Source organism: Macaca thibetana, chromosome 3, assembly GCF_024542745.1.
Source record: "Macaca thibetana thibetana isolate TM-01 chromosome 3, ASM2454274v1, whole genome shotgun sequence".
Taxonomy (NCBI): Eukaryota; Metazoa; Chordata; class Mammalia; order Primates; family Cercopithecidae; genus Macaca; species Macaca thibetana.
Window position 1 is genome coordinate 183380643 of NC_065580.1, and position 20534 is coordinate 183401176.

Below are 20534 nucleotides of genomic sequence, written 5' to 3' on the forward strand. Positions count from 1 at the left end.
GATCGCAGACTGCTGTGCTAGCAAGCAGGGAGGCTCCGTGGGCCTGGGACCCTCCCAGCCAGGTGTGGGATATAATCTGCTGGTGTGCCCGTTTGCTATAGTCCTTGGGAAAGCATAGTGTTGGGGTGGGAGTTACCTGATTTTCCAGGTGTTGTGTGTCTCAGTTCCCCTGGCTAGGAAAAGGGATTCCCTTCCCTCTTGCAATTCCCAGGTGAGGCCATGCCTCGCCATGCTTCAGCTCTTGCTGGACGGACTGCAGCAGCTGACCAGCACCGATTGTCCCGCATTCCCTAGTGAGATGAACCCAGGACCTCAGTTGAAAATGCAGAAATCACCTGTCTTCTGTGTCACTCGTGCTGGGAGTTGGCGACTGGAGCTGTTCCTATTCGGCCACCTTGCCTCACCCCTGAGCAGTTTTCAAACACTGTTTGCATTTAGCGTGCAAAGGGATATTTGGGAGCGCATGGAGGCTTACGGTGAAAAAGGAAATATGTTTAGACAGAAATTGGAGAGAAGCATTCCAAGGAAGTGTTTGTGATGGGTGCATTCTACTCACAGTGTTATCCCTCTCTTCTCATACATCACCAGGGAAACCCTTTTGGAGAAAAAGTTATCAAGCTATATTCGTTAGCATATTGACACCAATGGTAAAAAGGAAATAGCCTCAGACGAAAACAGGAAAGAAGCTTTCTGTGAACCTGCTCTGTGTTATGTGTATTCATGAGACATAGATAAAGCTTTCTTTAAATTATGTAGTTTGGAAACTGTCATAGAAAGATCCACGAAGCGACATTAGGGAGCACCTTCAGGACTATGATGAAAAAGGAAATATCATCAGATAAAAACTGGAAAGAAGCTTTCTGTGAATCTGCTTTCTGGTATGTTTATTCGTCTCACATAAATTATTTACATTATGCAGCTAATGCGTGTATTCAACTCTTAGAGTTAAATCATTCTTTGGATTGATTAGTTTGAAATCACTGTTCCTGGGAAATCTGAGAAGGACATTTAGGAACACTTTTTAGAATATCCAGAAAAAGAAATAACCTCAGATAGAAACCAAAAGGAAGCTTTCTGTGGAACTGCTCTGTGTCATGTGAATTCTATCACACAGTTAAGCTTCTGTTTTCATTGAGCAGCATTCTAACACTGTTTTTGGTTAGTCTGTGAAGGGATATTCGGGAGTGGTTTGAAGCTTACGGTGAAAAAGGAAATATGATCAGATAGAAACTGGAGAGAAGCTTTCTGAGGAGCTGCTTTATGACGTGTACATTCCACTCACAGAATTATACCCCTCTTCTCATAGAGGACTGGGGAATCCCTTTTGGAGAAAAAGCTACCTGGCAACATTTGGGAGTATATGGATGGGTACAGTGAAAAAGGAAATATCCTCAGACAAAAACGGGAAAGAAGATTTCTGTGAAACTGTCTTGATAGACATGTTTATTCATCTCACATAGATAAAGCTTTATTTACATTACACAGTTTGGAAACTCCATCATTGATGGATCCGTGAAGAGACATTCGGGAGCACATTCAGACCTATGTTGAAAAAAGAGATACCTTAATTTAAAAACTGGAGAGAAGCTTTCTGAGAAACTGCTTTGTGATGTGTGCATTCCACTCAGGGAGTTATACCTCTTTTCTCATAAGGCAGTGATTGAACACAGTTCCTGTAAATGTCTTCCGTTGAAAAGTGGAGAGAAGCTTTTTGAGCAACTGCTTTGGAATGTGTATTTATCCCATAGACTTAAATCATTCTTTGCATTGAGCAGTTTGAAATCACTCTTTCTGTGGGACCTGAGAAAGGACATTTGGGAACGCTCTTAAGAATATGCTGAAAAAGAAATATCCTTTCTGGTCAAAACCAGAAGGAAGATTTCTGTGAAACTGCTCTGTGTCATGTGAATTCCACTCACACAATTCAGATTCTGTTTCATTTATCAGTATTCTAACACTGTTTTAGTTTAATCAGCAAAGGGATACGCGGGAGTGCTTTGAGGCTTATGGTGAAAATGGAAATATCTTCAGATAGACACTGGAGAGATTTCTGAGGAGCTGCTTTGTGACATGTGCATTTCACTCACAGAGTTATACTTTTCTTCTCTTAGAGGTTTGGGGAATCCCTTTTGGAGAAAAAGCTACCAGGGGACATTCAGGAGTATATGGGCGGCTATAGTGAAAAATGAAATATCCTCAGACAAATACTGGAAAGAAGCTTTCTGTGAAACTGCTTTGTGATAGATATGTTTATTCATCTCACATGGACAAAACTTTCTTTCTATTACATGGTATTGAAACCCCGTCATGGACGGATTCACGAAGGCACATTCGGGAGCACATTCAGTCTTATAGTGAAATAGGAAATATCTTCAGATAAAAACTGGAGAGAAACTTTCTGAGAAACTGCTTTGTGATGTGTGCATTCCACTCAGGGAGTTATACCTCTTTTCTCATAAGGCAGTGTTTGAACTCTGTTCCTGTAAAACTGAAAAAGTGATAATTCGGAGTGCTTTGAAGACAATGGCGAAAAGTGAAATGTCCTCAAATAACACCCAGAAAGAAGCATTCCAATAAACTGCTCTCTGATATGTGCGTTCATTTAACAGAGTTAAAGCTTACTCTACATTTCCCAGTTTGGAAATCTGTCTTTGAGGAATCTGTGAAGGGATATTAGGTGCACCCGGAGGCTTGTGGTGAGCAAGGAAACGTCTTCTGATGAAAACTGGAGAGAAGCTTTCTGAGCAACTGCTTTGTGATGTGTATATTCGTCTCATAGAGTTAAACCATTCTTTGGGTTGAGCAGTTTGAAGTCACTGTTTTTGTGGAATCTGAGAAAGGACATTTGGAAACGCTCCTTAGAATATGGAGAAAGAAACATCCTCAGGTAAAACCCAGAAGGAAGCTTTCTGTGAAACTGCTCTGTGTCTTCTTAATTCCTCTCGCTCAGTTAAGCATCTCTTTTCATTGAGCAGTTTTCTAACCCTGTTTATGTTTAGTGTGTGAAGGGATACTCGGGAGTGCTTTGAAGCTTATGGTGAAAAAGTAAACATGTTCAGACCGAAACTGGAGAGAAGCTTTCCGAGTAAGTGCTTTGTGACGTGTGCATTCCACTCACAGTGTTTTACTTCTCTTCTCATACAGCATAGGGGAAACCCTTTTGGAGAAAAAGGTACCAAGTGATATTCAGGAGCATGTTGATGCCTATGGTGAAATGGGAAATAGCCTCAGACCAAAACTGGAAAGAAGCTTTCTATGAAACTGCTATGTGATATATGTATTCATCTCACATAGATAAATCTTTCTTTACATTACACAGCTTGGAAACTCTGTCAGGGATGCATCCATGAAAGGACATTCGGGAGCACATTCAGGACTATGGTGAAATAGGAAATATCTTCAGATAAACACTGGAAAGTAGTTTTCTGTGAATCTGCCTTTTGCTATGTATATTCACTTCAGGACGGCAAAGCTTGATTTACATCACGCAGCATGGAAACTGTCATGGATCGATCTGCAAAGGGACATTCGGGAGCCCATTCAGAACTATGGTGAAACAGGTAATATCTTCATAAAAAAACTGGAGAGAAGCTTTCTGAGAAACTGCTTTGTAATGTGTGCATTCCACTCAGGGAGTTATACCTCTTTTCTCATAATGCAGTGTTTGAACTCTGTTCCTGTAAAACTGAAAAAGTGGTAATTCGGAGTGCTTTGAAGACAATGGCGAAAAGTGAAATGTCCTCAAATAACACCCAGAAAGAAGCATTCCAATAAACTGCTCTCTGATATGTGCGTTCATTTAACAGAGTTAAAGCTTACTCTACATTTCCCAGTTTGGAAATCTGTCTTTGAGGAATATGCGAAGGGATATTATGTGGCGACTGGAGGCCTGTGGTGAGCAAGGAAAGGTCTTCCATTGAAAACTGGAGAGAAGATTTCTGATCAACAGTTTTGTGATGTGTTTATTCATCTCATAAATTTACATCATTCTTTGGATTGAGCAGTTTGAAATCACTGTTTCTGTGGAACCTGAGACAGGACATTTGGGAACACTCTTTAGAATATGCTGAAAAGTTAATACCTTCAGATAAAAACCAGAAGGAATCTTTCTGTAAAACAACTCTGTTTTGTGTGAATTCCACTCACATAGTTAAGCTTCTCTTTTCATTGAGCATTATTCTAATACTATTATTGTTTAGTCTGTGAAGGGATATTCGTGAGTGCTTTGAGGCTTACAGTGAAAAAGGAAATATCTTCAGATAGAAACTGTAGAGAAGCTTTCCGAGGAGTTGTTTTGTGATGTTTGCATTCCACTCCCAGAGTTATACCTTTCTTCTCATAGAGGATTGGGGAATCCCTTTTGGAGAAAAAACTACCAAGGGACATTCAGGAGTATATGGATGGCTATGGTGAAAAAGGAAATGTCCTCAGACAAAAATTGGAAAGAGGCTTTCTGTAAACTGCTTTGTGATAGAAATGTTTATTCATCTCACATATAAAAATGTCTTTATATTATGCAGTTTGGAAACTCCGTCATGGACGGATCCGTGAAGGGATATTCAGGAGCACATTCAGGCCAATGGTGAAAACGGAAATATGTCCAGATAAAAACTGGAAAAAAGCTTTTCGTATATCTGTTGTTTTCTGTGTTTATTCATCTCATATAGATAAAGTTTTTTTTTTTTTACATTACGCAGCTTGGAAACTCCATCATGGATGGATCCGCAAAGGGACATTTGGGTGCACATTCAGGATGACGGTGAAAAAGAAAATATCTTCAGATAAAAACTGGAAAGAAGCATTGTGTGAATCTGGTATTTGCTATGTTTATTCATCTCACATAGACAAAACTTTCTTTACATTGCGCAGCTTGAAAACTCTGTCATGGACTGATCCATGAAGGGACATTGAGAAGCACATTCAGGACTATGGTGAAAAGGGAAATATCTTCAAATAGAAACTGGAGAGAAGCTCTCTGAGAAACTGCTTTTTGATGTGTTCATTCCACTCAGGGAGTTTTAACACTTTTCTCATAAGGGTGTGTTTGAACACTGTTCCTGTAAAACTGAGAAAGTGGTATTTTGGAGCGCACTGAAGACTATGGCAAAAAGTGAAATATCCTGAAATAAAACTCAGAAGGAAGTGTTCCAAGAAACTGCTCTCTGATATGTGCATTCATTTCAGAGAGTTAAAGCTTACTCTACATTTCCCAGTTTGAAAAGTCTGTCTTTGAGGATTCTGCAAAGGGATATTAAGTGGCGACCAGAGGCCTGTGGCGAGCAAGGAAATGTCTTACGTTGAAAACTGGAGAGAAGATTTCTTAGCAGCTGTTTTGTGATGTGTGTATTATTCTCATAGAGTTAAATCATTCTTTGGATTGAAGAGTTTGAAATCACTGTTTCTGTGGAATCTGAGAAAGAACATTTGGGAATGCTCTTTAGAATATTCTGAAAATGAAACACCCTCAGATAAAAAAGAGAAGGAAGCTCTCTGTGAGACTGCTCTGTGTCGTGTGAATTCCACTCACATAATTTAGCTTCTCTTCTCTTTGAGCAGTATTCTAACACTGTTTTTCTATACTCTGTGAAGGGATATTCAGGAGTACTTTGAGGCTTATGGTGTAAACGGAAATATCTTCAGATAGAAACTGGAGAGATGCTTTCCGAGGAGTTGCTTTGTGACTTGTGCACTCCACTCAAAGAGTTATACCTTTCTTCTCATGGAGGATTGGGGAATTACTTTTGGAGAAAAAGCTACCATGGGACATTCAGGAGTATATGGATGGCTATGGTTAAAAAAGAAATATCGTGAGAAAAACTGGAAAGAAGCTTTCTCTGAAACTGCTTTTGTGATAGATATACTTATTGATCTCACATAGATAAAACCTTCTTTATATTACACAGTTAGGAAACTCCATCATGGACGGATCCTGAAGGTACATTCAGGAGCACATTCAAACATATGTTGAAAAAGGAAATATCTTCCGATGAAAACTGGAGAGAAGCTTCGTGAGAAACTGCTTTGTGATGTGTGCATTCCACTCGGGGAGTTATACCTCTTTTCTCATAAGGCAGTGTTTGAACACTGTTCCTGTAAAATCGAAAAAGTGATATTCTGGAGCCCTTTAAAGACTACGACGAAAAGTAAACTATCCTCATTTAAAACTCAGAAAGAGGTGTTCCAAGAAAATACTCTCTTATATGTGCCTTTATTTCAAAGAAATAAAGCTTATTCTACGTTTCCCAGTTTGGAAACGCTCCCTTGAGGAATCTGCAAAGGGATTAATTGGCGCCTGGAGGCCTGTGGTGAGCAAGGAAATGTCTTCCGTTGAAAAATGGAGAGAAGCTTTCTGAGCAACTGCTTTGTGACGTGTGTATTCATCTCATAGAATTAAATCATTCTTTGGATTGAGCAGTTAGAAATCACTGTTTCTATGGAATCTGAGGAAGGAGAGTTGGGAACACTCTTTAGAATATGGGGAAAGAAATATTCTCAGATATAAACCAGAAGGAAGCTTTCTGTGAAACTGCAATGTGTCATATGAATTCCTCTCACTCAGTTATGGTTCTCTTTTCATTGACCTGCTCTCTAACACTGTTTATGTTTAGCACTCAAAGGGATATTCGGGAGTGCATTGAGGCTTCTGGTGAAAAAGGAAATATGTTCAGATAGAAACTGTAGAGAAGCATTCCGAGGAATTATTTGTGATGGGTGCATTCCACTCACAGTGTTATCCCTCTCTTCTTATACATCATCGAGGAAACCCTTATGGAGAAAAAGTTATCAAGCTATATTCGTTAGCATATTGATGCCAATGGTGAAAAGGGAAATAGCCTCAGACAAAAACTGGAAAGAAGCTTTCTGTGAAACTGCTGTGTGATATGTGTATTCATCTCACATAGATAAAGCTTTCTTTACATTACACAGCTTGGAAACTCTGTCAGGAAGGATCCACGAAGGGACATTCGGGAGCACATTCAGGACTATGGTGAAAAGGGAAATATCTTCAGATAAAAACTGGAAAGAAGCTTTCTATGAATCTGCTTTCTGCTATGTTTATTCACCTCACATAGATAAAGCTTTACACTCAGGGAATTATACCACTTTTCTGCTAAGGCACTGTTTGAACACTGTTTCTGTAAAACCGAAAAAGTGATATTTCAGAGTGCATTGAAGAATACGGCAAAAAGTGAAATATAGTAAAAAAAAAATCCAGAACAAAGCATTCCAAGAAAGTGCTCTCTGATATGTGCATTTTTTTCACAGAGTGAAAGCTTACTCTACATTGCCCACATTGAAAAATCTGTCTTTCACGAATCTGTGAGGGAATATTAAGTGGTGCCCGGAGGCCTGTGGTAAGCATAGAAACGTCTTCCGTTGAAAACTGTAGAGAAGCTTTCTGAGCAACTTCCTGTGATGTGTGTTTTCATCTCAAAGAGTAAATCATTCTTGGATTGAGCAGTTTGAAATCACTATTTCTGTGGAACCTGAGAAAGGACATTTGGGAACACTCTTTAGAATACGTTGAAAAAGAAATACCCTCAGATAAAACCCAGAAGTTAGCTTTCTGTGAAACTGCTCTGAATCGTACGAATTTCCCTCGCACAGTTAAGCTTCTCTTTTCATTGAGTAGTATTGTACCATTGTTTTTGTTTAGTCTGCGAAGGGATATTCAGGAGCGCTTTGAGGTTTGTGGTGAAAACGGAAATATCATCAGAGAGAAACTTTTCAATGAGTTGCTTTGTGACTTGCACATTTCACTCACAGAGTTATACCTTTCTTCTCATAGAGGATTGAGGAATCCCTTTTGGAGAAAAGACTACCGGGGGACATTCGGGAGTATATGGACGGCTACAGTGAAAAAGGAATTATGCTCAAAGAAAAACTGGAAAGAAGCTTTCTGTGAGACTGATCTGTGATATGTGTATTCATCTCACATAGATAAAGCTTTCTTTATATTACGCAGCTTGCAAACTCTGTCATGGACGGATCTGCAAAGGGACATTTGGGAGCATGTCCTAAGGTGAAAGTGGAAATACTTTCAGATAAAACTTGAGAGAAGCTTTCTGAGAAACTGCTTTGTGATGTGTGCATTCCACTCAGGGAGTTATACCTCTTTTCTCATGAGGCAGTGTTTGAACACTGTTCCTGTAAAATGGAAAAAGTGATATTTCGGAGCGCATTGAAGACTACGGTGAAAAGTGAAATCTCCCCAAATAAAACCCAGAAAGAAGCATTCCAAGAAACTGCTCTCTGATATGTGTTTTCATTTCATGGAGGTAAAGCTTACTTTACATTGCCCAGTCTGGAAACTCGCTCTTTGAGGAATCTGCAAAGGGATATTAAGTGGTGCCGGGAGGCCTGAGGTGAGCAAGGAAATGTCTTCCATTGAAAACTGGAGAGAGGCTTTCTGAGCATCTGCTTTGTGATGTGTGTATTCATATCATAGAGTTAAATCTTTCCTTGGATTGAGCAGTTTGAAATCACTCTTTCTGTGAAACCTGAGAAAGGAAATTTGGGAACGCTCATTAGAATATGTTGAAAAAGAAATACCCTCAGATAAAAACCAGAAGGAAGCATTCTGTGAAACTGCTCTGTGTCATGTGAATTCCAATCACACAGTTAAGCTTCTGTTTTCATTGAACAGTATTCTAATACTGTTTTAGTTTAGTCAGCTAAGGGATACTCTGGAGTGCTTTGAGGCTTATGTTGAAAATGGAAATATCTTTAGATAGAAACTGGAGACATTTCCGAGGAGCTGCTTTGTGTTATGTGCATTCCACTCACAGAGTTATACTTTTTCTCTCATAGAGGATTGGGGAATCCCTTTTGGAATAAATGCTACCAGGGGACATTCGGGAGTATATGGACAGCTATGGTGAAAAAGGAAATATCCTCGGACAAAAACTGGAAAGAAGCTTTCTGTAAAACTGCCTTGTGATAAATATGTTCATTCATCTCACATAAATAAAACTTTCTTTTTATTACGTAGTTTTTAAATGCCATCATGGACGGATTCACGAAGGGATAATCAGGAGCACATTCAGACTATGGTGAAATAGGAAATATCTTCCAACGAAAACTGGAGAGAAGCTTTCTGAGAAACTGCTTTGTGATGTGTGTATTCGTCTCATAGAGTTAAATCATTCTTTGGATTGAGCAGTTTGAAATCATTCTTTCTGCTAAATCTGAAGGAAGGATATTTTTAAACAGTCTTTAGATTATGGAGAAATATTCACATAAAAACCAGAAGGAAGATTTCTGTGAAACTGCTGTGTGTCATGTGAATTCCTTTCACTCAGTTAAGCTTCTCTTTTCATTGAGCAGTTTTGTAACAGTTTATGTTTAGCGTACAAAGGGATATTCGGGAGCCCTTGGAGACTTTCAGAGAAAAAGGAAATATGTTCAGATAGAAAGTGGAGAGAAGCTTTCCAAGGAACTTCTTTGTGATGTGTGCATTCCACTCAGAGTGTTATACCTCTCTTCTCATACAGCATTGGAAAAACATTTTGGAGATAAAGATACCAAGGGATATTCGGGAGCATATTGACACCTATGGTGAAAAAGGAAATAACCTCAGACAAAAACTGAAAAGAAGCTTTCTGTGAATCTGATCTGTTATGCATGTGTTCATCTCACATAGATAAAGCTTTATTTACATTACGCAGCTTGGAAACTCTGTCATGGACGGATCCGTGAAGGGACATTTGGGAGCACATTCAGGACTACGGTGAAAATGAAATATCTTCAGATAATTACTGCAGAGAAGATTTCTGAGAAACTGCTTTGTGATGTGTGTATTCCACTCAGGGAGTTATACCACTTTTCTCATAAGGCAGTGTTTGAACACTGTTCCTGTAAAACCGAAAATGTTATATTTCAAAGTGCATTGAAGACTATGGCGAAAAGTGAACTATCCTCAAGTAAAACCCAGAAAGAAGCGTTCCAAGAAACTGCTCTCCGATATGTGCATTCACTTCACAGAATTAAGGTGTACACTACATTGCCCATTTGCAAACTCTGTCTTTGAGGAATATGCGAAGGGATATTAAGTGGCGCCCAGGAGGCCTGCAGTGAGCAATGAAATGTCTTCCCATGAAAACAGGAGAGAAGCTTCCTAAGCAACTGCTTTGTGATGTGTGTATTCATCTCATAGAGTTCCTTGGATTCCTTGGATTGAGCAGTTTGAAATCACTGTTTCTGTGGTATCTCAGGAAGGGCGTTTGGGATCTCTCTTTGGAATATAGAGAAAGAAATATCCTCAGATGGAAACTAGAAGGAAGCTTTTTGGGAAACTGCTATGGGTCATGTGAATTCCTCTCCCTCAGTTAAGCTTCCGTTTTCATTGAAGAGTATTCTAACACTGTTTATGTTTAGCGTGCGAAGGGATATTCGTGAGTGATTTGAGGCTCATGGTGAAAAAGGAAATACGTTCAGATAGAGACTGGAGAGGCTTTCCGAGGAACTGCTTTGTGACTTGTGCATTTCACTCACAGTGTTATAACCTCTCTTTTCATAAAGGATTGGAGAATCCCTTTTGAGAAAAAGATACCAAGGGACATTCAGGTGTATATGGACGGCTATGGTGAAAAAGGATATATCATCAGAGAAAAACTGGAAAGAAGTTTTCTGTGAATATGCTTTTTGCTATGTTTATTCATCTCACATAGGTAAAACTTTCTTTACATTACCCAGTTTGGAAACTCCATCATGGACGGATCTGCAAAGGGACATATGGGAGCACATTCAGGACTATTTTGAAAATGAAAATATCTGCAGATAAAAACTGGAAGGAAGCTTTCTGAGAAACTACTTTGTGATGTGTGCATTCCACTCAGGGAGTTATACGTCTTTTCTCATAAGGCAGTGTTTGAACACGTTTCCTGTAAAACCCAAAAAGTTATATTTCAGATGGCATTGAAGACTATGACAAAAATTGAACTTTCCTCAAATAAAACCCAGAAAAAAGAGTTCCAAGAAGTTGCTCTCTGATGTGTGCATTCACTTCACAGAATTAAAGCTTACTCTACAGTGCTCAGTTTGGAAACTCTGTCTTTGAGGATTCTGTGAAGGGGTGTTAAGTGGCACCCGGAGGCCTGTGGGGGATTGAGCAGTTTGAAATAACTCTTTCTGTGGAACCTGAGAAAGGACATTTGGGAATGGTCTTTCTAATATGCTGAAAAGGAAATACCCTCAGATAAAAACCAGAAGGAAACCTTCTGTGAAATTGCTCTTGGTCATGTGATTTCCACTCAGACAGTTAAGCTTCTCTTTTCATTGAGCAGTATTCTCACACTGTGTTTAGTCTGCGAAGGGATATTTGGGAGCACTTTGAGGCTTATGGTGAAAACGGAAATACCTTCAGATAGACACTAGACAGAAGCCTTCTGAGGAGCTGCTTTGTGATGTGAGCACTCCACTCACAGAGTTATACCTTTCTTCTCATAGAGGATTGGGGAATCCTATTTGGAGAAAAAGCTACCATGGGACATTCGGGAGTATAAGGATGGCTATTGTTAAAAAGGAAATATCGTGAGACAAAAACTGGAAAGAAGCTTTCTCTGAAACTGCTTTTGTGATAGATAGCACATTCAGCCATACGGTGATAAAAGAGATATCTTTAGAAAAAAACTGGATAGAAGCTTTCTGAGAAACTGCTTTGTGATGTGTGCATTCCACTCAGGGAGTTATACCTCTTTTCTCATAAGACAGTGTTTGAACTCTGTTCCTGTAAAAATGAAAAAGTAATATTTTGGAGCGCATGGAAGACTATGGCAAAAAGTAAAATATCCCGAAATGAAACCCAGAAACAAGCATTCAAAGAAACTGCTCTATGACGTGTGCATTCATTTCAGAGAGTTAAAGCTTACTCTACATTTCCCAGTTTGGAAAGTCTGTCTTTGTGGATTCTGTGAAGGGATATTAAGTGGCGACCAGGGGCCAGTGGCGAGCAAGGCAATGTCTTCTGTTGAAAACTGAAGAGAATCTTTCTGAACAACTGCTTTGTGATGTGTGTATTCATCTCATAGAGTTAAATGTTTCTTTGGATTGAGCAGTTTGAAATCACTCTTTCTGTGGAACCTGGGAAAGGACATTTGGGAACGGTCTTAGGAATATGCTGAAAAAGAAATACCCTGCGATAAAAACCAGAAGGAAGCTTTCTGTGAAATTGCTCTGTGTAATGTGAATCCCACTCTCACAGTTAAGATTCTGTTTTCATTGAGCAGTATTCTAATACTGTTTTAGTTTAGACAACTCAGGGATATTCAGGAGCGTTTTGAGGCTTATCGTGAAAATGGAAATATCTTCAGATAGTAACTGGAGAGAAGATTACCGAGGAGCTACTTCATGACTTGTGCATTCCACTCTCAGAGTTTTACTTTTCTTCTCATAGAGGACTGGGGAGTGCCCTTTGGAGAAAAAGCTACCAAGGGGCATTTGGGAGTGTATTGATGGCTATGGTGAAAAAGGAAATATCCTTACACAAAAACTGGAAAGAAGCTTTCTCTGAAACTGCTGTGTGATATGTGTATTCATCTCACATAGATAAAGCTTACTTTACCTTATGCAGCTTGGAAACTCTGTCTTGGACGGAGCCATGAAGGGACATTCGGGAGCACATTCAGGACTATGGTGAAAAAGGAAATATCTTCAGATAAAAACTAGAAAGAAGCTTTCTGTGAATCTGATTTTTGCTACGTTTAGTCATCTCACATAGATAATGCTTCCTTTACATTATGCAGCTTGGAAACTCTGCCACAAATGGATCCGTGAAGGGATATTCGGGATCACATTCGGGCCTATGATGAGGGAGGAAATATCGTCAGATAAAAACTGGAGAGAAGCTTTCTGAGAAACTGCTTGGTGATGTGTGCATTCCACTCAGGGATTTATACCTTTCTTCTCATAAGGCACTGTTTGAACACTGTTCCTGGAAAACTAAAAATGTGATATTCAGAGCACATTGAAGAATATGGTGAAAAGTGAAATGTCATCCAATAAAATTCAGAAAGATCATTCCAAGAAACTTCTCTCTGACATGTCCATTCAATTCACAGAGTTAAAGCTTACTCTACATTTCCCAGTTTGGAAAGTCTGTCCTTGAGGATTCTGTAAAGGGATATTAAGGAGGCCTGTGGTGAGCAAGGAAATGTTTTCCATTGGAAATTGGAGAGAAGCTTTCTGAGCAACTCTTTTGTGATGTTTGTATTCAACTCATAGAGTTAAATCATTCTTTGGATTGAGCAGTTGAAAATCACTGTTTCTGTGGAATCAGAGAGAGGATATTTGGGAATGCTCTTTAGAATCTCCTGAAAAAGAAATAACATCAGATAGAAACCAGAAGGAAGCTTTCTTTGAAACTGCTCTGTGTTGCCTGAATTCCACGTTCACAGTTAAGCTTCTCTTTACATTGAGCAGTATTCTAACACTGTTTTTGTTTAGGCTGTGAGGGGATATAATGGAGCGCTTTTAGACTTATGATGAAAAAGGAAATATCTTCAGATAGAAACTGGAGAGAAGCTTTTGAAGAACTGCTTTGTGACGTGTGTATTCCACTCACAGAATTATACATTTCCTCTCATAGAGGATTGGGGAATTCCTTTTGCAGAAAAAGCTACCATGGGACATTCGGGAGTATAGGGACAGCTATGATGAAAAAGGAAATGTCCTCAAACAAAAACTAAAAAGAAGACTTCTGTGAAACTGCTTTGTGATAGATGTGTTTATTCATCTCACATAGATAAAATTTTCCTTATATTATGCACTTTGGAAACTCTGTCTGGGTGTATCCGCAAAGGGACATTCGGGAGCACATTCAGGCCTACAGTGAAAAAGGAGATATCTTCAGATAAAAACTGGACTGAAGCTTTCTGAGAATCTGCTTTGTGATGTGTGCATTCCACTCAGGGAGATATACCTCTTTTCTCATAAGCCAGTGTTTGAACACTTCCTGTAAAACGGAAAAAGTAATATTTTGGAGCGCATTGAAGACTATGGCGAAAAGTGAAACATCCTGAAATGAAATCCAGAAAGAAGCATTCCAAGAAACTGTTCTCTGACATGTGCATTCATTTCAGAGAGTAAAAGGTTACTCTACATTTCCAATATTGGAAACTCTGTCTTTGAGTAATCTGTGAAGGGATGTTAAGTGGCGCCTGGAGGCTTGTGGTGAGCAGGGAAACGTCTTCCAATGAAAACAGGAGAGAAGCTTTCTGAACAACTGCTTTGTGATGTGTGTATTCGTCTCATAGATTTAAACCACTCTTTGAAATCACTGTTTCTGTGGAATCTAAGGAAGGACATTTGGGAACGCTCCTTAGAATATGGAGAAAGAAATATCCTCAGGTAAAATCCAGAAGGAAGCTCTCTGTGAAACTGCTCTGTGTGGTCTTAATTCCTCTCTCTCAGTTAAGCCTCTCTTTTCATTGGGCAATTTTCTAACCCTGTTTATGTTTAGCGTGTGAAGGGATATTCAGGAGCACTTTGAGGCTAATGATGAAAAAGGAAATATGTTCAGACTGAAACTGGAGAGAAGCTTTCCGAGGAACTGCTTTGTGACGTGTACATTCCACTCACAGTGTTATACCTCTCTTCTCATACAGCATCAGAGAAACTCTTTTGGAGAAAATGGTACCAAGTGATATTCGGGAGCATGTTGATACCTATGGTGAAAAGGGAAATAGCCTCAGACTAAAACTGGAAAGAAGCTTTCTATGAAACTGCTCTGTGATATGTGTATTCATGTCACATAGATAAAGCTTACTTTACATTTTGCAGCTTGAAAACTCTGTCATGGCTGGATGCACGAAGGGACATTCAGGAGCACATTCAGTACTATCGTGACAAAGGAAATATCTTCAGATACAAACTGGAAGGAAGTCTGTGAATCTGCTTTTTGCTATGTTTATTCATCTATCATAGATAAAGCTTTCTTTACATTACACAGCTTGGAAACCCCGTCATGGATGGATACCGGAAGGGATATTCAGGATCACATTGGGGCCTATGGTGAAAAAGGAAATATCATAAGGTAAAAACTGGAGAGAAGCCTTCTGAGAAACTGCTTGGTGATGAGCATATTCCACTCAGGGAGTTATAGCTTTCTTCTCATAAGGCACTGTTTGAACACTGTTCCTGTAACACTAAAAATGTGATATTCAGAGCACATTGAAGACAATGGAGAAAAGTGAAATGTTGTCCAATAAAACCCAGAAAGAAGCATTCCAAGAAACTGCTCTCTGACATGTCCATTCATTTCACAGAGTTAAGGCTTACTCTACATTTCCCAGTTTGGAAAGCCTGTCTTAGAGGATTCTGCGAAGGAATATTAAGTGGCAACCAGAAGCGTGTGGTGAACAACAAAATGTCTTCAATTGAAAATTGGAGATAAGCTTTCTGAGCAACACTTTTGTGATGTTTGTATGCGTCATATAGAGTTAAACCATTCTTTGGATTGAGCAGTTGGAAATCACTGTTTCTGTGGATTCTGAGGAAGGACATTTGGGAATGCTCCTTATAATATCCTGAAAAAGAAATAACCTCAGATAGAAACCAGAAGGAAGCTTGATGTGAAACTGTTCTGTGTTGTGTGAATTCTGCTCCACAGTTAAGCTCTTTTCATTGAGCAGTATTCTAACACTGTTTTTGTTAAGTATGTGAAGGGATATTCGGGAGCGCTTTGAGGCTTACAGTGAAAAAGGAAATATCTTTAGATAGAAACTGGAGAGAAGATTTCTGAGGAGATGCTTTGTGACGTGTGCATTCCACTCAGAGAATTATACCTTTTTTCTCCTAGAGGATTGGGGAATCCCTTTTGGAGAAAAAGCTACCAGGGTACATTTGGGAGTATATGGATGGCTATGGTGAAAAATGAAATATCCTCAGACAAAAACTGGAAAGAAGCTTTCTGTGAAACTGCTTTGTGATAGATATGTTTATTCATCTCACATAGGTAAAACTTTCTTTCAATAATGCAGTTTTGAAACGCCGTTATTGACGGATTCGCCAAGGGTCATTCGGGAGCACATTCAGGCCTATAGTGAGAGGAAATATCTTCAGATAAAAACAGGAGAGAAGCTTTCTGAGAAACTGCTTTTTTATGTGTGTATTCCACTCAGGGAGTTATACCTCTTTTCTCATAAGGCAGTGTTTGAACACTGTTCCAGTAAGACCAAAAATGTGATATTTTGGAGTGCCTCAAAGACTATGGTGAAAAGTGAAATATCCTCAAATAAAACCGAGAAAGAAGCATTCCAAGAAACTGCTCTGGACTCTACGTTGCCCAGTTTGGAAATGCTGTCTTTGAGGATTCTGCAAAAGGATATTAACTGGCGCCTAGAGGCATGTGGTGAGCAAGGAAATGTCTTTCGTTGAAAACTGGAGAGAAGTTTTCTGAGCAAATACTTTGTGATGTGTGTATTAATCTCATAGAGTTAAACCATTCTTTGGGCATTTTGAAATCACTACTTCTGTGGAATATGAGGAAAGACATTTGGGAATGCTCTTTTGAATATGGAGAAAGAAATATCCTCCAATAAAAACCGGAAGGACACTTTCTGTGAAACTGCTATGCATCGTGTTAATTACTGTCGGTCAGTTAAACTTTCCTTTTCACTCAGCAATTTTCTAACACTGTTTATATTTAGCGTGCGAAGGGATATTCAAGAGCGCTGTGAGGCTTATGGTGAAAAAGGAAATATGCTCAGATGGAAACTGGCTAAAAGCATTCTGTGAATCTGCTTTTTGCTATGTTTATTCATCTCACATAGATAAAGCTTTCATCACATTATGCAGCTTGGAAATTCTGTCATGGAAAGATTTGTGAAATCACATTTGGGGACACATTCCGGACAATGGTGAAAATGGAAATAGCTTCACATAAAAACTGGAAAGAAGCTTTCTGTGAATCTGGTTTTTGCTAGGTTTATTCATCTCACATAAATAAAGCTTTCTTTATATTACACAGCTTGGAAACTCTGTCATGGACGGATCCATGAAGGGACATTCTGGAACACATTCAGGACTACGGTGAAAATTGAAATATCTTCAGATAATTACTGCAGAGAAGCTTTCTGAGAAACTGCTTTGTGATGTGTGCATTCCACTCAGGGAGTTATACCTCTTTTCTCATAAGGCAGTGTTTGAACATGGTTCCTGTAAAATCGAAAAAGTGATATTTCACCGTGCATTGAAGACTATGGCAAAAAGTGAACTATCCTCAAGTAAATCCCAGAAAGATGTGTTCCAAGAAACTGCTCTCTGATATGTGCATTCACTTCACAGAATTAAAGCGTACTCTACATTGCCCAGTTTGCAAACTCTGTCTTTGAGGAATAGGCGAAGGGATATTAAGTGGTGCTCTGGAGACCTGTGGTGAGGAAGGAAATGTCTTCCCATGAAAACAGCAGAGAAGCTTTCTGAGCAACTGCTTTGTGATGTGTGTATTCATCTCATAGAGTTAAACAATTTCTTGGATTGAGCAGTTTGAAATCACTGTTTATGTGGTATCTCAGGAAGGACGTTTGGGATTGCTCTTTGGAATATGGAGAAAGAAATATCCTCAGATGAAAACCAGAAGGAAGCTTTCTGTGAAAGTACTATGTGTCGTGTGAATTCCTCTCGCTCAGTTAAGCTTCCCTTTCCATTGAGGAGTTTTCTAACACTGTTTATGTTTAGCGTGTGAAGGGATATTCGGAAGCACTTTGAGTCTTACAGTGAGAAAGGAAACATGTTCAGATAGAAACTGGAGAGAAGCTTTCTAAGGAATTACTTTGTGACGTGTGCATTGCACTCACAGTATTGTACATCTCTTCTCATACAGCAGCGGGGAAACCATCTGGAGACTAAGGTACCAAGGGATAACCAGGAGCTAATTGACGCCTATGGTGAAATGGGAAAGAGCCTCAGACAAAAACCAGAAAGAAGCTTTCTATGAAACTGCTGTGTGATATGTGTATTCATTTCACATAGATAAAGCTCTTTACATTACGCAGCTTGGAAACTCTGTCATGGACGGATCAAGGAAGGGACATTCTGGAGAACATTCTGAACTATGGTGAAAAAGGTAATATCCTCAGATAAAAATAGAAAGAAGCTTTCTGAGAGTCTCTTTTTGCTATGTTTATTCATCTCACATAGATAAACCTTTCTTTATATTACGTAGCTTGGAAACTCCGTCATGGACGGAACCATGAAGGGACTTCGGGAGCACATTCAGGTCAATGGTGGAAAAAGTGATATCTTCAGAAAAAAACCGGAGAGAAATTTTCAGAGAAGCTGCTTTGTGAAGTGTGCATTCCACTCAGGGAGTTATACTTCTTTTCTCATAAGGTAGTGTTTGAACACTGTTCCTGTAAAAACGAAAATGTGATATTTTGGAGCACACTGAAGACCATAGCGAAAATTGAACTGTCCTCAAATAAAACCCAGAAAGAAGCGTTCCAAGAAAGTGATCTCTGATATTTGCCTTCATTTCACAGAGTTAAAGCTTACTCTATGTTGCCCAGTTTGGAAACTCTGTCTTTGAGAAATCTGTGAAGCGATATTAAGTGGCACCCAGAGGCTTTTGGTGAGCAAGGGAACGTCTTCCAATGAAAGCTGGAGAGAAGTTTTCTGAGCAACTGCTTTGCGATGTATGTATTCGTCTCATAGAGTTAAACCATCCTTTGGATTGAACAGTCTGAAATTACTGTTTCTGTGGGATCTGAGGAAGGACATTTGGGAACGCTCCTTAGAATATGGAGAAAGGAATATCCTTAGGCAAAATCCAGGAGGAAGGTTTCTGTGAAACTGCGTTGTGACATCTTAATTCCTCTCTCTCAGTTAAGTCTTCGTTTTCATTGAGCAGTTTTCTAACCCTGTTTATGTTTAGCATGTGAAGGGATATTTGGGAGCACTTTGAGGCTTACAGTGAAAAAGGAAATATGTTCAGACCGAAACTGGAGAGAAGCTTTCCGAGAAACTGCTTTGTGACGTGTACATTCCACTCACAGTGTTGTACTTCTCTTCTCATAGATCATTGGGGAAACCCTTTTAAGGAAAAAGGTACCAAGTGATATTCGGGAGCATGTTGATGCCTATGGTGAAAAGGAAAATAGCCTCAGACAAAAACAGGAAAGAAGCTTTCTATGAAACTGCTCTGTGACATGTGTATTCATCTCACATAGATAGAGCTTTCTTTACATTACGCAGCTTGGAAACTCTGTCATGGACGGATGCATGAAGGGAAACTCGGGAGCACATTCAGGACTATGGTGTAAAAGGAAATATCTTCAGATAAAAACTGGAAAGAATCTTTCTGTGAATCTTCTTTTTGCTAAGTTTATTCATCTGACAATGATAAAGCTTTCTTTACATTGCGCAGCTTAGAAACTCCATCATGTATGGATCCACGAAGGGATATTTGGGATCACATTGAGGCCTTTGGTGAAAAAGGAAATATCATCAGATGAAAACTGGAAAGAAGATTTCTGAGAAACTACTTGGTGATGTGTGCATTCCACTCAGGGAGTAATACCTTTCTTCTCAGAAGGCACTGTTTGAACCATGTTCCTGTATAACTAAAAAAGTGTTATTTGGAGCACTTTGAAGACTACGGTGAAAAGTAAAATGATGACAAATAAAACCCAACAGGAAACATTTCAAGAGACTGCACTCTGATATGTCCATTCATTTCAGAGAGTTAAAGCTTACTCTACTTTTCCCAGTATGGAAAGTCTGTCTTTGAGGATTCTGTGAAGGAATATTAAGTGGCAACCGTAGGCCTGTGGCGAGCAAGGAAATGTCTTCTGTTGAAAATTGGAGAGAAGCTTTCTCAGCAACTCTTTTGTGATGTTTGTTTTCATCTCATAGAGTTAAATCATTCTTTGGATTGAGCAGTTGGAAATCACTCTTTCTGTGGAATCTCAGAAAGGACATTTGGGAATGTTCTTTAGAATATCCTGAAAAAGAAATAACCTCAGAAAGTATCAAGAAGGAAGCTTTCTGTGAAACAGTTCAGTGTTGCGTGCATTCCACTCATACATTTAAGCTTCTCTTTTCATTGAACAGTATTCTAACACTGTTTTTGTTTAGTCTGTGAAGGGCTATTCAGGAGCGCTTTGAGGCTTATGGTGAAAAGGGAAATATCTTTCAATAGAAACTGGAGAGAAGCTTTCTGAGGAGTTGCTTTGTGACGTGTGCATTCCACTTACAAAATTATACCTTTCTACTCATAGAGGATTGGGGAATACCTTTTGGAGAAAAAGCTACCAGGGGACATTCAGGAGTATACGGACGGCTATGGTGAAAAAGGAAATATCCTCAGACGAAAACTGGAAAGAAGATCTCTGTGAAACTGCTTTGTGATAGATATGTTTATTTATCTCACATGGATAAAACTCTCCCTATATTATTCAGTTTGGAAATTCCGTCATGGATGGATCTGCGAAGGGACATCAGGAGCACATTCAGGGCTATGGTGGAAAAGGAGATATCTTTAGATAAAAACTGGATAGAAACTTTCTGAGAAACTGCTTTGTGATGTGTGCATTCCA